The following is a 19,019-nucleotide window of genomic DNA, read 5'->3' as shown; positions in this document are numbered from 1 at the left end:
TCAAGAATACATTCAATTTCAAACATCAAACTGCTCGCAACAAAAAATGAGAAACCCTTTGAATGAATGAAAGTTGGATGTGGGGGGAAAACCTTAAGGAATCCTTGATATACTTGACAAGTTTGAAACACCATCAGCCTCAATGTTATGAGCTCACGTATGGTTCAAATTATTAATTAGATGATGTTTCATTTGAAAGTCACAAACTTGTTCAAGTTTGGAGAAAAGGAAAAAAGTTTAGAATCAGATGTCTTCATCTCAGTGTTTGAGTGAAAGGTGAGAGCAGAGCTGGAAGGTATTTCTGTCATCATGTGGTGCTTTTTCAGTATACAGACATACATATGTCCCATTGGTTAAACCCTGTTGCATCAAAGTGCAAGACTGAGCACAGTGAATATAATAATATAATAATATGTTGTCAAGCATGATATTTACATTTAGGAGTCATATATATGTATCATGTTCCTTTTGCATTTTACTACATGCATGGTATATGGATTTTTTCCTTCCCTCCAATTAGATTCATTCAGATCATTATGATTCTAGTAATACACAAAAGATTTCTTAACCAAACACAGATCATGCATGTGCTTCCCATAGATCTCTCAATGGCTCAAACACTATTTTGCATTAGATAAATATAGTTTGGTGTTTGTAATCACACTTGGATTATATTTTCTTATTCTTAAATATTGACAGTGTAACCACATTAAACATTTGTGAAATGAAACTGCTGTTGTTTTCACAGATGAATTTACTCTGAATAGAGTAGCGCTATATATTTGACAATACATAGATATGCAATGACTGGACGACGCTACCGTAGCTCACAAGGTTTGATAAATTTTTGTTTCTTGTGTTACAGCTGGCTATGGTGTTGTGGTCTGTTAAGGCACATTGAAGCACTTGGTTAAGGTGTCGTAAGTTTGGTTATAAAGCCAAAGATGACTTTGTATGAACCCACTGATACCAGTGCAAATTTGCTGTAAATGAACATAACTGGCAGGAGAAATGCTTTGGATCTTTCCAAACTGTAGATGAAATCAATGCTGGTGTAGTCAATGACAAAGAATGATGTAACTCAAGGGCGAGAAGATAATGGAATTAAAAAGCAAATGGTACATTAATCGACTTCTATCTGCAGCCAAGGAATTGCATCAGCAATCGACAGATTTCTGGCAGTTTATGGGGGCCTGTAATTGAAATAAATAAGCCAGCCGGTAAACCAGCTAATTAAAGAGGAGAATCAATGGATCAGAGCAGAGATCTAATGAAGCCATGTAGGTCTTAATGAAAAATCTCACAATATCATGCTTCGCCTTTTAGGAACGTGAGGTTTGAGGCCGAAGTATCGGCACATGTTAAGGTCATACTTGATGCAGGTGTAACCTGTCACATCCTTATAGCTGTGATGGATTTTGGTTGAGTGGTTGTGAACACAGTCATCTCCGAATGAATGCACACAGATGAGGATATGTGTTATTTTGCAGCATAATATCAGGTTGTGTCATGTGACATGTGATTCTCGTCTATTGTATTGTAGGTGTAGATGGTCATCATGTTTAATCATGACACCTGACTACTGACAGGTATCCAAATCTGGATTTAAAAAATTGTGATGGTTTTAGCTGATTATGTTTTTTGTTTGTTTGTTTTTAAATATCTGTTTGAGAGCATTGAAGTCAGTCCTGACCTGCATCAATAACCACTATTCTTATTTTACTGCAATGAGGTAAATACTCAACAGGTTTTTTGGGAGGGTCCCGTGGTCTCAAGTTAACATTATGTCTCTTCTTATTATCGGACTTTTCTAAAATATCTCTATTTTAATTTGGGTTTGGTTTCAATTTCCTTGTTTAATCATTTTATTGCATTTTACATATATTGGCAAATGAATGCAGTTTTTTTGTTTTGTTTTGTTTTGTTTTGTTTTGTCCAACTGAATTTGTGCCAAATCTATTTCTGTAGCAATCTTCATTATAGGGTGTTGCTAACAGATGCCACTGAGTGGAAGCCAGTGTGGCCTTCCTCCGGCCGGCACTCGGTGGTAATTTATTGCACTCTCACCTTCCTTTGGCTTTCTGTGTGAGTGTTATTTAGGTGTTGGTGTGGAAGCGTGTGGCGGTTTTACTTCTCCTGGCCCGAGGCAACCAAAGGTCCAGCCGGATTTTATAGTTTTGTTAAGATTATTTATACTTTTTATACGATACTAACCCTGGCCAGTACTAATTTGCCGGCTCCTTGTGTAGGGTTTTGTGATGCTTTAGATTACAGCCTGCAGATTACAGTGTAGTTATTTAGTATATAGAGGATGTAGATGAAATACTTATTTGGTACATATGCTGAGACAAATATGGAAGAAGAAGGGAAGAAGTAGCCTGGTTAGGGGATAACAGGGGATAACAGCTTTGTGTTCAAGAGGGATGAATTACACTGAAAGTATCTTTTAAATGACTATTTAGTAATTGTCAGGTACAGTAATATTATTATGGGGTAACAAGGCAGGAAAAAATGGGCCAAGTGGAGTAATTAAATTATCTATGGTATCATTTATTCTATTTTTTCACTCTAATTATAGTGTAATCTCAGGTTATGCACACTGTCAAATAAAACAGTCTCTCGTTCAACCGTTTTTGAAGCTGCATAGGATTTTGATAATTGGAATTAAGCGTCTTGTTATATAGTCTGGTGCACTAATACATTTGCCCATCCTCAAGCTAAAATACACATCAGTCTTCATTTTCTTTAACTTACCTGCTTTCTGTGGGCATTTCGCTCAGCTGCAGCGAGATGATGTGAACTTTGCTCGGTCCACGCTTCACCACCAAGACGGCGCTGCCACAGAAGTTACGGCTCATTAATTCAAAGCCTGCATTACTTGCGCCGGGATGATGGAGGTTAAGACAGAGGTTCTTCATTTGCAGAACAATATATCGGCCTCAAAGGATATCCTGCAAGCTTAAGGGTGATTCCATTATCGTGTACAATTCTGAAAGGTGAATGTACACTCAAATGATGCTCACCTGTTTGATAAGCAGCTTTGTGGTGAAAATCTCCTTTAATGTAATGAAATCTTTTCTAATGAAAAGCACTGTCGCACTGAAGCAAAACGCTAAAGATGCACTTATGCAGGTCTGGATATGCCTGGGATACAATCCACCCACTAATTCATCAATAAGCTCTTCGAGCCTCCTGTTTTCATGTAATCCCACGCATTTCTATAGTAGGACCTCTTCTTTGATTTCCCCTGTTCTTTTACAATGAAATGCACGCAAAAAACAATTCAAATCTCTACGCTGCTGCAGGAGTCCACTGTGTGAAGGGTGCGGTATATTTTCTGGTGCGCTGTGAATGTGTCAGCGAGGCAGGTCATGATAAACTTTGCTGTAGTCTTCACAGCATCTGGCCGATGCATTCTGATGCCTGTCTCTTTGGTGGGCGAGTCAAAGTCCTTTCAGCATTCAGCCTGGCAGCATCGCCAAGTTTCCTGTCAGAGCTGTCGAACTGTGAATCTCGACCAGCCTCGATGAGCACTCTTTGGATCGCATTAGCAGAAAGGCTGGTTCTTACATCTAGGACAAAGGGCACGCCAGTACTACAGCTGTACGTGTACCACAGGAGATCTTTCCAATCTGGCATGCAGTCAGAGCTGCCTTGCAGCAATTATGAAATGTAAGGGGACAGAGAGCTGTTGCTGAAAGGAAATATTAGTTTATTTCTGACAAATGGTACATGTTTAGCAGCAGGCAGTGATGTGTGTCATCCAGAGTTGGCCCCAGCTGTCTCATTTGACATTGCCTGCAGGAGTACGCATGTCAAGTATGATTTTCAGACGAGTGGGGTCAAACCATCAATTCTCCCGACTGAAGATGGTGACAGATAATTGCTTGCAGCTTTACTTTGTAAACTTTCCTAGGATGGAGCTGAAATATTATGCTAATTCAGCCGGAGCAATTAGGAGACATAGTAATCTAATAGTGGCTCAGAGGGGAATCACTCTGTGATGACAAATTATATGATTCATTGGCCACAAAGGAACTGTAAACACATCTTTTCACTGTCAGTGAGGTAGGAGGATGCTGCAAATGTTCGTACCTGTCGTCAGCAATATTCATTGACATGTACAACTTACAACATTACCAACAGTTTTTGGTTTTTCAAGAGGTTAAATACAGGAAAAAAGAACATCAGTTATTGCTTTTTACTACACGGGATGAGCCAGTTCACACCAAACCCCCATTTGACTAATTCTGATCAATATGTTGAGGACTAACAATGGCCTGAGCATTGCCCCATTATCAAAATATTGCTTAATTATAGATGACAAATGGACAGTGGTTTTATAAATGGCTGAGGTTTTCTGCTTCTCACCCGCAGCACCTGCAACAGCACATAAGATGCGGTGTTACAAGACCACTTCCCCTTTGAGATACTTTATTAATTAATGAGATACTGCTAAGAGGCCTGTGTCTCAGTTGGTTTCCTCTGAGAAAATCAATGTGTCATTTGAACTGTCAATAAATCTCTCCTGCCACAAGGTTTTACTTCCCAGAGACCTCCGTATCAAACGGAGTGTGCAGAAAGACAAAAGAAAACGTCAGACAATGAAACAACATGCACGCTTAAAGGAACAATACACTGTTTTTATCCTTTTCCCTTAATGGTATGAGCATGGTGCATGGTGCAAAATCTGCCAACGCTCAGTAATCCAGCCTATCAGGAGCACCCCAGATTGACAATACAACAACAAAAACCAGTGTCGGACCAGCACAGTCATGTGGGTCAGGCTGGCTTAAACTTGAATGGATCAGTGTGTGTTACCTCGGGTGACCTGGCTTCACAACTCTCCTCCAAAACCCTCGCCGGGCTGGAAAGCAAGAGAGCCAGAGAGGGAGACTAAACTAAAGCAACCAGCATTTCCCCAATTTATTTATGACTGCAGCCAACAATAAAATCAGCAGAGCTTTCCATGAGATGATCCGCTGTCACTGACATTCTCACAGATAATCAAATGCAGAGCTCAAAAGACTTTATAAAAGGAGTTTTTCTTCAAGTGGACGTCATACAGTACGTGGTCGGAGAGAAGATGTTCTTTGAGGGGAAATGAGTTACGCCCAGAACTAAAAAGAAAGCTTTGCCTCTCTTCGATTGAACATAACTCGCCCACCGCAATGCCTTAAGTGAGATAAGGCTAAGCCAATGTTTCATGTCGCCATAATAAAACATAAGAATGGGCTGAAAAGACTCAACTGCAATCTTTTCCCTTCCTCGCCTGTTGAAAATAAATCTACATTTCTCTGAAAATGTATGTTAGGTCTTGCAGACACACTGCCACGGTGGCACACAATGTCCTGTCATTTATCTAACATTTCAGTGTTGCCGTCGGCCAAGACCAGCGGCACGACTGAGGACAAAGAGTAAGATGACGGAAACGTGAAACACCACGTATGAGGATGTGTCAGCCTGGATGCTATTCTTGCACAAGTGTGAACATGCTTTCAGTTCACTCGGTAAAGCAGAAAAGAAAAGAAAATGCCGCATGATGAAGCGTTAATGAAGCTGATGTTTCAGCCGAAAATGAGTAACCTATGGAACGGTGGCTGAGGCGGGTGGCAGCCCCCATCTCGTCGCCACATTCGCCGTAAACCAGTTTACTTTCAGTTTTTAATTAGGATCCGTCACTTCAAAGCATTCCTGCTCTTTTTTAAGGAGGAAATACATCAAATGGATTTCTGTACTGGCTTTTACTTGAGCCACCATCTGCCATTCAGAAACCTTCTAAAAACATTCACTGTTATTTGTTCTGGAAACAGCCTGCTTCCTGTTCAGCAGTAATCCACTATTTCTCCCTCAAAAATCCAGTTTGGTGGCAAAATACTGTGAAAATGCAGCTTGCGAAGGCCATTTTCTTTCATGCGTTGCAAGCTGATCACTACTGAAGAGAATTTCCCAAAGCTATTTTGCTGTGTAGTGAGGTATGGCTGCATTTCACATTAACGGCTGTGATCTGTGACCCACCAGCTTTGTTGCTTTGAATGCTGCATGTGAGTCATATGATAATTTTCTGATCTGACACCATAGTTAAGATTTGACTGGAGTCTGTGGCTGTTAAGTGGCAGTTTTAGTAAGGAAAAGATTATGTTTTAGGTTCAGAAAATGACTTTTTGTGCACAGAGATCACATGAATGTGGAGTTCTCCTGTTTCCAGAAGCAGCAGCAGCAGCAGCAGCAGCAGGTCACTGTTTTCACTAAAAGGCTTTTAATTATCCTACTGTAATTTAGAGAACACTGCAGCCTATATTAGCTAAATGCTAATATATGTGCTTAAGTAGGCTACACACATGAAATTGGGATATTTGACTGATAGAGACCATTGCACTCCAGAAAAACTCAAAATGTGGGAATAGCACAAGACAGTGTTGTAGTGCCACTGTTCATGGATGTGACCAAAAGCCCAGATGGCACATATTGGATAGTTCACACCATATACTCCTGATGGAATACATACAGGTGTTTTACCACCATTTGCCCTGTGTGGCCTTTCAACAGCCCAAACCCAAGGGATAATACCCAATTTCACTGCCACCCAGCTTCTCCAAGTCCTTAAAAGACATAACGTTCCTCCATAGTGCAGTTTGGACAGAAAACCCGAAGAAAGACAGGTGCTGCACTACTGGTTTATCCTGAGCAGCACCATTTAATGTGGTTGACAAAAGGCTACTTAGAAAGTACACAATCACAAATAGAGTAAAACACTGTAGTTGCACACACTAGATATCATTGTCCCCGCAGTAACAGCCCTGAAATTGTCTCTCACACTGCAGAGCCAGAAAACTGGAGAGCAGTTGGTGCTGCAACATCTGCAGTGCTGTAATCTCTGCCAGTACCATCTTACTGCCTGGCCTACTGGAAATTAGTTGAGCAGATGAAAAAAAAAAAAAGATTTGAGAGGTTTTCAAGCCAAAGGGAACTTTGACTCCCCAAGGACAGGAAATGAGAGACAGGTGACAGTAGGGTTGAGTGGAAAATAGGACATGGTAGCTGTGAAACAGTGTGGTTAAAGACATTTTGTGTGATTTTGCAGGCCAGTCTATAACCACAGCAGTGCTCTTTGTTGCTCACAGCGCCTTTGGGGCCCTACTTGAGACAGCAGCCTCCCACCATCATCCCCAAACTGGCCTATATTTTACAAGGACGTTTTTTGCATAGTTATTCATCAAGATCCACATATAACTTGGTCATGAACTATTGTATGGGAGGAATTACAACTTGATAGCATTTATTGTCAAAAGGTTATATGGGTGAAGTATCTTTTTTGCGTAAAGCAATAATATGATTCAAGGGTGTGTGTGAAATATAGTGTTGTGGAATCATTTGACTAAATGGTAAATTGATTGTATTTATATAGCACTTTTCTACACATTTGCTTTTTAATTCACACGATGGTGGCTAGGCCGACGGCTCATTACAAGGATTAACACACTCTCACACCGATGCTGAGCATTGGGAGTAATTAAGGGTTCAGTGTCTTGCTCAAGGACGTTTCGACATGTAGAGTGCCGGGGCCAGGGATCGAACCACCGACCTTCTGAGAAGTGTACGATCGCTTAACCTCCTGAGCCCCAAAACCAAAACCGAAAACATCTGTCTGGATTCCAAGTTCTACTGAAACATTACATCACATACCTCCATGAAGGTCTAAAAGCAATTTGTATTCTTATGTATGTAATACTGCTGTCAAATGATCTCAGACTGTCAGGCAAGAGAGATGCTTTATATTGGAAGATGTGTATGTCTGTATCACTAGCAAGAATTAACAATTTAGGATTACTGATATAATAACTATTAACTGTTAACTAGATCACGTGTGTGCACAGTATCTTCAGCAGGAAAGAGATTGTTTCCTCATCTCGAGCGGGCATACTGCCCATGTCTCGGCTCCCAAGCCACACAGTCAGCAAGTGCTCTAGCACAAAAGATTGCGATTATGCTCCTCGTGAAAACTCCTCATCAACCTGCTCAGAAAATTAATTGTTTTTCATGGCTAATTCAGAAGTGCATTAGCATAAATTGACAGCTGCGGTGTGCCATATGCATACGCAAAACTGGGAGTTCATCCTCCGGTCGGGCACAATCGTAGAGACTGAGCCACGGTTAACTCTCAGAGGTCAGCTGAAGGAACAGACCCCCGTCAGAGTGAACGCCAGCAGTGAATCGCAGCCTCAGCAGCATGGCTGACACGAGCGTTTTTGTGTCTGTTAGCAGAATTAAACAATCCCCTGAGACATAACATCAACACACACAAGGTCTCTTCTGAATATTCAATTAGGCAGACGAGTACCAAGAGGAGCTAACCAGGATGGTCTAAAATCAGTCACTCTGAAGCTGAACAGAGCTTTCTGGGTTAAAGACCTCAAGCGAATCAACAAATTGAAGCTTCTATATTGTGACTATTGAGAGTGTCACATATTATTCTGTAGTTACACACAGACACCGTCGGGGTTGAGTAATTACTATCAGGGCACGAGTCGGTTCAGGACTCACGCTGATTAAGCGTTTGAGGCTGTCTGCAGAGAACCGGGGGTTATTAAAAGATGACGGAACTGAAAACAAACCAAACCTCCATGAAGAATGACTCACACTGGTGGAACACACACAGATGTTTCACCACCATTTGCTCTCTGTGGCCTTTTGACAGCCCAAACCCAAGAGAAAGCACCCAATTTCACTGCCATCCAGCTTCTCTAAACCCATAAAAAGACATTATGTTCCTCCATACTGCAAACCTCTAAGAAGAGACAGCTGCTACGCTACAAGTATATCCTAAACAGCATCATTTGATGTGGCTGGCAAAAGACTGCTGACGAGGTACAAACCTCTGTGAGGAATGGCTCGTGCTCAGACTCACGCATGCTCTTATTTGTTATCCTTGCTAAAGTCACAACAACAATTGCACGAGGTAAACCCGGCAAATTCAAGCGTGCACAAACAGACTCCCAGCAGGCCCATCATCAAGGAATTACAGCGCATTGATTGTCTTGTTTCCTGTTGGATTTTGGCTGTAGCTCAGAGGAAAGGAGAGCACATCGCATCCAGACAATGAATGAGCGGTGTTGTTAATTTGACCGTTGTGTCCTATATCATCTTCTCTAATCCAGGGGGCAATAACTGTTCACAATAAAAGGTCATCTTTGCATAAGCCTGAGCTGAAAAATACCAGTCATGGGTTAAGGGGCTAGTAAAATTCCTATCATTTCTAGCCATGGATGAAGAGGGGGAGAGAGACAGGGAGAGGCCGAACTCTGAATACAGATTAGGGAGGAATAAGTCCGCGAGACGAACAACACAATCAAGCAGAAAGTCAGAAAGCCCAACACATCTAGCAAAGAGCACTTTTGTGCTGAGAGGGTTGTGTCTTAATTAGAGTCTGCCTTTGAATGACTTGAGACAACTGGCGTCTGCCAAGAGACAGGCGTTCATTTCCCACGGCTACAACTAATAGCTCATGAGCAGATATTCTCTTATCACCGTCTCATCGCAAACGCAATACGATGACATGTCCCAAACAACATATTGAAGTATTTAATAACCCGAGCGTGCCATCGGATGCTTCATCGTCTTCACTCATCTGTTCAGCACGACCCCTTGAGGAGTAATCACTTATGATTTCCATTCTAATATGGCTGACAAAGGCAATCAAGCAAGACTACTCTTTGCTCAGGTGAGACTATTTCGACAATTACTGTACATTTATTGAAATGAGTGATGTGACTTCCTTCAGCTTCCTTTTGGGTGAAAAACAATGGCATTGATTTAACGGGGCTGACCGTCTACACCATTTGTGTGCAAATGCAGCGACGTGCTAACACGCTCACAATGCGAACACGCTGATATTAAGCAGGTGTAATGTTTTGATACTGACAAATTTATATTAGCATCTTAGCATACTAAATATGCCACTTAGCTCTAAGTGCAGCTCAGGCTGATGGGAGTTAATTTTGCAGGTATTTGGTCATGCTCTAAACTATCAGACACATTGGAATTGATTGGAATGATGGCCTAAGATGTCAGGGAGTCCGGGATCAATAAAATTTATCCCGAATTTCACTTCACCCAGTAGTTTCTGACAATTTGCACAAACCCACAAACATCAACTTTGTGGAAAAAGATCAATACAGTCACTAGGATTCATTCTTTGGGAACCATGAATGTATGTTCGAAGTATCATAGCAATCCATTTAGTACTTGTTGAGATATTTCAGTCTGGAGCAGAGACCCGGATGAAGTGACCGCCCATCACACAGACGGATATTTCCGTCCCTGCAGCCATGCCACTAGCCAAAAGCTGGCCCAGACTTGTAATATGCACGTCTAAAATCGGTTCTCTACTGTGAGCCTTCCTCTAAGTGTTTTATTTAAATGTCATGGATTTGAAATAAGGACGAATTCTGTATTAGTTGATCTCTGACAGTTTTGCCACATTAGCACAACAGCTTGAAAACACCAGGTGCCATCCATCTGACAGCCCTCAATCACGCTGCATTCTATGTCTAATAAAAGCATACGAGTTTCCAGTCATCAAAGTAAATAGAGGCTGCTAGAGCAATCAGCATGGGCTGACAAGCAGAAATGCATCTTTGAGTTCATGTCCTTCCTGGATGCTTCTCATTTATCTCGACTGTCAAGTAAAGAGGACATGATAATGAAAGGTGAACACTCCAGTGAATGGCTCTCTCTGCCAGCCTACCATACACTGCCGTATAATGAAAGTCTGCTCACTGGCCAGAGGTTGGCTGGATTTGTGTGTGTGTGCAGTTGGAACATTCATCTTGTGAATATCTGCTTGCATAATGGAATTTAGGTTTAAAGCAATAGAAAACATCCCTGTGGTTCATATATTTAGATAATTCCAAACAGAGGCTATGATTATTAGAATTAGGGAAAAAAAACACCACGAATATTCTCTTGATTTTCTAAAAACTAAGGTCAACATTTTGGTGACCTGTTATTTTTCTCCTTTATGATTCAAGTTCTTGATTAAATCCCAAAACTCAAGTGGCCATCATGTTCTACACAGTCTGAAGTTGGAATAGTTGTGTTAAATTGCATGCAGCTTTTTTCAGTTTGTACTAACATTTCATTTAGTCTGCATTAAGTGCTTATTAGGCATACAGATACCTCCCTCTGCTGGAGGAAGGCACAACTGCACTCCAGATTCAATTTAAAGGAACAATCCAAATGATCAAAACATTTCAAAACACAGGACTGAAGCTTTCCACCAACCCCGCTCTGACATCCTTTATAGCAATTAACACCAACCAACAACTACACCAAATTGCCCTCTGGTGGCATTTTTGTATACAGAATTTGTACACACACATTATATATATATATATATATATATATATTATATATATATAAAACCCTGCTGCAGTCCAGTATTATATTCTCAATGTTTCATTGTTTAGATTGTACAGTTTCTACTTAGATTGTACAGTTTTTACTTACTTAGTTTGGTACAGTTTTTATTTAGATTGTACAGTTTTTATTTATCTTTTTTTAATATATGTCCTGTCACAAAGGGTTGAAGAGTAACGCAATTTCGATTGTTTGTCCTGTACATACTGCAGAATTGACAATAAAGCTGACTTTGACATGTAAAACTCCCCAATGATTGTGACCACAAATGACCCATCACTTAAAATGCTGAACACATTCTTAGTCAACCTAAATGTAAATGTTTAACACAATAACTTTAACAAATTGTGAATAATTCATTTCAATATATTCTACAAATCTTTAACATTCAATAACTCACAGCAAACATTTAAATTACTGTTCTGTAAAAATGTTTGTAATGGCCTTGAAAACTTTGCATTATTCTCTAGGCATCAGGTTTTCCTCTAAGGACAATGTTTGAATGATCTCAGTCTATGCGGGTGCATGACAAAAAATGTACTAGCAGGTGTTTGCATAATTCCTTACAGCCAAAGTGCATCATTGCACAATAACTCAACCAACCATGCATTCCACAAGAGCTTTAGGCATTTAAAAAAACATCATTTAACAAAACAGTAATGAGGTGCAGTGAAGAACTTGGAAATACAGCATCAATAGAATTTTAAAAAGGTATAACTGTTAGTGAATAAACAGACAATATTAGACTGTCACTGACAATTAAGGGAAAATAAATTTGACAAGATTTTTACATCCACCTTCATCACAAAACTAAGCTGTGATTTACCAACAAAAGAGCTGTTCTACATGTTCTAAAAAAAAAAACTACAGCCCTAAAAAAGGTGTATATGTTTTTTTAAAGACACCTGCATCACCTTTGTTCTGTAAATCTGCTCAAATCGACAATCAACAGCTTATCTGGTCAAACAACAAGCTAGAGAGCCAATAGGAATATTTTCACTATTTATTGTTTGTCAGTGACATTACTGTTTTTACACACATTTTGGCATTAAGGGGGAAAAGTTGATTAAACTATATATACATACACACACAATGGCACAGGCAAGATGGAGTTTGTGCCAAAAGAACGACAATCCAAAGTCCAATACAAATGTACCCTAGATAGCCACTTCACAGGAGAACTTGGTGCAGAACAATTCCCTGGTTCCTAAACAGGCCGGGACAAGTGCAATACCGCACGAACACAGAGCATTGCTACCTCTCCCAACCTGCACAGAAAGGGATCACTTTTGATAGATTCATTTCAGTTCTATGATCAGTTTTGCATGGATTTGCACAGCAGTACATTGAAAAGCTGAAAGCAAACCAGCAAAACTAACCAGAGACCCATGTGCACAAGCTACCTCTGCAGTTTTCTGAGATGAAACGCATCTAGAAGTACTTTAAGTGCTCACACTGCAGTAGAATTTCATGAAACTACCTGCACTATAAGCACTTTAATACTACTGAAACCTGTCTTTACCTTAACACAGCTGCTTGACCACCGTGGTGGATGAAACAATATTAACAGGCGATTCAGATGAAAGCACAGACCACCATCAGTTTTGCATAGATTTGCACAACTTATTTCTTCTTGCAGCGCAACTATGCAAAACTAACAGGGAACTGTCGCAATTAAAAGGTGTGTGTAAATACACACACACACACAATTAAATACAGAGCAGATGAGAGTCCCAGCTCCTTATGCCAGAAGGAGCACTTAGGGCAGTAGGTGCTAGTCTACTTCACTATCTGCACTAGATGCACCTTAGCATAAGCACTAGTAGAAGGCACGCAAGTGCAACTTTAAGTTATGCTGAATACCAATAAAACAATAATTTGCCATGACAGTACATATGCATAAAAAGAAAACTAAAAGTTAAACTTACTTAGTATTTTGTGGTAGTTAATAAATTAAAAGATAAACAGCAAAATTCTCAACAACATTGTGTAACCATGCAGATTTCATGTACTGATGAATTAGGAATCGTCATCAACAGTGACAAGATGCATGATGTCTCACAAATAACAAGCATGTTTGATAGTCGGGACCTCGCTCCAGACAGACTCTGAACAGCGGGGCACCGAACCTCACAGCAGGATGGTGGCGAGGTCCGGCCAGATGTGTATTCACATGAGCATTTGGATTCAGTCTACCCTGGACTGGCATAAACCAGTCGTGCCTGTGAAGAAGTGGGATCCTTTAGTTACCATTTTCAGAATAGTGCTGAAAGTGCCTTCACTGCAGTAGATGTCATTAAACTACCTGCACTGTAAGCACTTTGACACTACAGTGACTTCAAACTGTTCATGGGCAGTTTTCATTCACAGAATGAATTAGGGTGTCTCTCAGTCCACAGTGAGGGGCTTTCCAGAGGTGATACAGATGTGCACAGGGGTCTGAAAGCATAAATGAGACATGGGATCAAAAGTATGTCAGCAACTTCAATCAGGGCTGAAATCAACATTTTGACTAAAATGCATCATTTTCATAATCATACAGTCGGCAAAACATCAGAAACATGTGAAGATTGCATGTTGTTTACAAAGGCCAGGGGATGTTTATAAAATGTTTGTTTGTCCAGAGTAAGAGTCCAAAATTCACAGGCATTCACTTTGCAATGATATGAAACATGGACAAGCAGCACATCCTCACATTTGACTACCTGGAACCAGAGGATATCAGGCAGTTTGGTGTGAAGAGACTATTCATAATGACATTATTGCAGATTCATCATCTGTTGGTTCAACTGAAAAACCATTTCAGCACTCACACAATTGCTGGTAACTGAGCAGTGCATTGTAAAACAAGTTGAACCAACGCAGACTGTTATCTCCTACCAGAATGACCCTTGTTATGTTAGACTTGTTTTGTAACCTCCACCAAGGAAGTTTTGTTTAGTGCGCTGTTTTGTCTGTTGGCTTGCAAGATCTGAGAATTATTAAGCACACTTATGAAACACCTAACTTTCTTGCTTACAGTTACTTGACTTAGAGTCTATTCAAATGGGTCATTTTGTTTACAGTCCAGCAAAATGTCTTGAAACTCTTCACTAAATTTGGACCACCACATTGGCAATATTTACATCAAAAAGCATGTCGATACAAATCCGGCCACAGCTGCTGGTGTCTGACTTCAAGTGGCATTGCAGTATGAAAAAAAAAATCTAATAGCAGGTCAAGGGTCAAGAGACTGATTCATTCACAACTTTGCACATTCATCCTTGCACAAGGCCCCAATATCCCGAGGACTGAGGTACCCCGACCAACCCGCCAAACTGCCTGTTCCTGTCCACACTGACGAAGATATGGGTCCAAATGACAACCCAGAAAACATTTTGTAGTCAAACACCAGTGAATACATGCAAACAAAAAACGCAAGAGAAACTCCCAAATCAAAATGTCTTCAATTACAAAAGTTGAATGGGGAAACCTGAGTGTGAACCGGGGCTGCTAGAGGATAGCAGCACTTGCGCTCCATTCACATTGCTGCACCCCTCCCCCATGCGCTAACATGGCGCCCAGGAGTCCGCATTTTGAGCGTTTTAAAAAGCTACTTCCACCGACTGGCTAACATGCGTAGAACTAAATTGGGGGCGTTAAATGTCTTAGCATTAAACACTGAAATAGGGCGCCGCGAAGTGCGAGCTCAATGTGATAGGCGCACCAAGCGTATGATATGAGCTACTGCAAACTTAAGTCAGAAACCAGCACACAACAAGCTAGGAGTACCCGAGGGCTCCATCAAAACAGTCCAATGCAGGCATGTGCTAGCCAAATAGGCTAGCGCGTGTAGCCTGCGACTGCGGTTGGCTTTCACAAAGACTGTTATCCGAGAAAGATTGAACACCACAAATCGGTTTTATTAAAACATGGCACCTGGGCAAATACCTTTAAAAGACACACTAAGTCTGCAAACTAATGCTGGCTAACACCCTCCATCCACTTTAGAGCAATGCATTCTGTTATCTTAGCCAACTTAGCTGCTTTAACATAGCCTACTCATACAAGCTAGCTAGCACAAATCAAATATCAATGTGCCCGACTGCTTGTGTCCCCAAGTAAGCACACATAATATGCCCAGTCAAGCCAGTGTCAATAATGTAACTTAACGACATCTTCCCGTCCGTATGTTAGCATTAGCAGCAAGCTAACGCAGCAGCTCGCGGGATAGCAAAGGCGCGCGGCCTGCTGCAACCCCATGTGCTGCTGCTTTGTTCTGGAGGCACTTTAAGTGTACACCACAGCGCACAAATCGACTGAAAACTTAAAATTCTATCAACACGTGGCCGGCAACAAGAGTAAACCAGCCTACAACTTGCAGCTACTACATAAGAGTGTAACGCATTATTTTCACGAGTGAGTATCACTTCCCCGAGCGATCGACTTGAGGTGCAGCAGTAACACATGCTTTTCAAATCTCCCTCATTCTCCAACCATGGAGGAGAGGTTGCCATGCGCCTCTTGCAACATTGTTTTCAAAGGCGGAAACTGACGATTAAAACGTTTTTCCCCCCCACTAATGTTAACGTGAAAGTGTGGCCCCGGTGTCGCGTACGGTGCCGAGCATTTCACTTTCCTGCCGTTTACCGCATCTCCCGAAAAGGCTAACAACAGGTTTCTTGCCAACAACATGCGCGTAATAAGACACTAGCGTCTAAAAATCCACCATCTTCACTCACTTGTACAGACTTACCGTTTACTCACGCTGTTTCGGGGGCATCTGCAAAACTGAGAAAAGGGGGAAAAAAGACTTCACAAAATGAGTAACAGCTAGGACGCATAATCCAAAAAACACAACCATGTGCTACTATTGTGATTTGCTAGGAGTTTGGGAATCGTAGTAAGATTGCGAAAGTGGCGCGAGTACACTCGAGGTTTAACCATGTGGTGAATGAAGGGCGGCTCCCAGCCAGCGTAGCTAAACCCCAACTCCTTCATTAGCATAAATCAACTACTTCCTCTCCAAGTGCGACTCCCAAGTTTCACCGCTTCATTTAGGCTGTTGGTAAACACGCAGGGGTCGCGAAATACGTCCACAACGAACTTATTCCCCGTTAGGGTAAAAACAACCCCCCCGCCCTGCCCCCTAAAAAACACGGAAACAAATAGGTGACTATTACAGGCGACATCGACACAAGAGTTGCACAAGTGGACGCCCTTAAAGTTTTATAATGTGGTTTTTGTACATGTTTTTTTTGCAAAATCTCAGGATAAAAAAATATACTCTAAGTATGGATAAACTGTAGAAATGAATACACCCTGATATTCTAACGAAAAATCATTTAGACTTACTCAAATAAATGTGTGATGAAGGCCTACTAACATTCTGACATGTTGCTGGTGCTTTCATCTGTTTACCATGTCAAATTTTCCAATCTTTCTAACAGGATTTTCTGTGTTGACGGGTATTATTTCGGGTGTACCAACTGCACAATATTTGAGGCCTTTGCATTGTAATAGCACACTAAATTTACTACTTTAATTCATCAAAACTTACCCAGTTTTTATAAAGTGAGAGTTGAACAGACACCTCATGAATGAAACAATTGATTTGCCTGCAGTGAAATTATTAACAAAAATATAATCTGAGCATTTAGATATACATTAAATAAATTAGTTTCTGATTTGCATAAACAACCTGCTGTTGAAAAGTTTTTTTTTTTTTTCATTTGATATTGTGGACACTATTTGGTTATAACTAGCCTAACTAGACGTACATATAAACCCTAACACCAACTAAAAGTCCAAACAAAGACTCTCACTACTGCCAATAATGTAGAGGGGCAGAATGTTAACAGTGCACCTTAAAGGAGGAACAAACAAAAGAGTTACCTTACCTGAACTGAGTTGTCCTGAACATGAACTTCCTAACAAACAGAAAAAAAATAGAAAATACACATATAGTATTTGTAGAATATTTGTCATTTATTTTAACCGCACACACACAACATTTTGTATCCCCTTTGTCCTTGATTATATAACAGTTTGGTTTTGTATCATTATTATTGTAATTACTATCAACATTTCACAATAAGACTTAACCTACAGCATGATGTCAAATACAATTACACAGCCAGTGCAGGCTTACCGTGGCCAGCTTTTGTTTTACATCGAAACCACACATTATTATCTAACCTAGAACCACATGTTTTGTTTTCCAGCCTTTTTTTCTAAAAACACATGCCGCTGTGTTAGCATCGGTACAAAACTTCGTTTCGGTGAATATCTTGATGCACATGAAGTTAGGATTACTCAGCAAAGACTTTAATAAAAATGAATATAGCTGCCACCAACACAATCTAAGTGTCTGTTGCCAAGGCTCCTCCCACTGAAAGGGTAGGAGGAGTGTTCCTCCTTCAAGCAGAAATGTGGGGGAATTGTCTTGCTTAGGACCGTAGGTCAGCCTAGTTCACCTTTCACCTCTAGGTTCAGTCATGTGTGAAGTCACACAATGGAGGCACAGAATTTGAAGTCGCTCCCCTACTCAGACAGATGGAAAATGCAAGAATGGTAAAAGTGCTGCCATTCAAATTTAGAAACTAATGTGTTTTGTGCTTTGTTTAAATATGAGAATAAAAAGTGAGTACAAAACTAAAAGAAACAGTAATTAGATGTGGATATATGTGTTATTCTGAAGAGGTGAAATTCTTTAATCAACTTCACTTTGGTAGAGGATTAAATAGTGCTATAAAGAGGAGGGGATGACAAAACACTGTTTTCTGATGCTGTTAAAGGTTTGTTTACCGAAGTATTTTTTGTAAGAACAGCAGTTAAAGGCTTCTAAATATAGAAGGCATATATGTATAATATAAAGCAGGTATTTGTTGGCCTAAATCAGTTGAGAAACAAATAACCTCTAACATCTGTTCACATTCATAAAGAGTTTATCTAAATCGCATGACCTCACACTTAACGAGTTGTGGGCTGAGGGAAATAATTGGTTTACAGGGAGAGAAACTGCAGCTGAAAACTCATTTCTGTAAAGAGTTTGCCTGTCTTTCAACAAATGGAACAAATAGTATTTTAATGTCCAATCAATCGCTAACATTCATTGTTTGCTAAGAACCCTCCAACAAAACAAAACAAAACAAAACAAAACAAGCCATGGCACAAGTTAAAAGTATTACAGTAAATATTTCTGACCCATTCAGACTCAGATTAAAACAGATGTTGACTTACATTTAAAACAGTGCAGGCCGTCTGCTTTCCCATAAAGACATTTTACTTTATTAGCACATACAAATAAACACACACAAAAAAATGCAGCAGTTACTATTGATATATTTTCTCAGATTTAACTAGGTTGATCAACCTTCATACTTTTTAGACTTTGCAAGATTGGAGGTAGCAAAATAACAGTAATGACATATCTGTGTGCTGTGCTCAAAATGAATTCACAATAAGTACCAAAATGGCCTGTACCCTAGACCCTGACCCTTATTCATACATAAAATATGTTGCACACATAAAATATGTTGGATAAATTCTTTGCTCAAAGTGCATGAAAACACACAGCCTTCTTGTTGTAAACTTGTTGCCAAAACATTTAAAATCCCAGC

Source organism: Chelmon rostratus, chromosome 13 (assembly GCF_017976325.1).
Source record: "Chelmon rostratus isolate fCheRos1 chromosome 13, fCheRos1.pri, whole genome shotgun sequence".
NCBI lineage: Eukaryota > Metazoa > Chordata > Actinopteri > Chaetodontiformes > Chaetodontidae > Chelmon > Chelmon rostratus.
The sequence above is the reverse complement of the archived record's forward strand: the minus strand, read 5'-3'. Positions refer to the sequence as shown.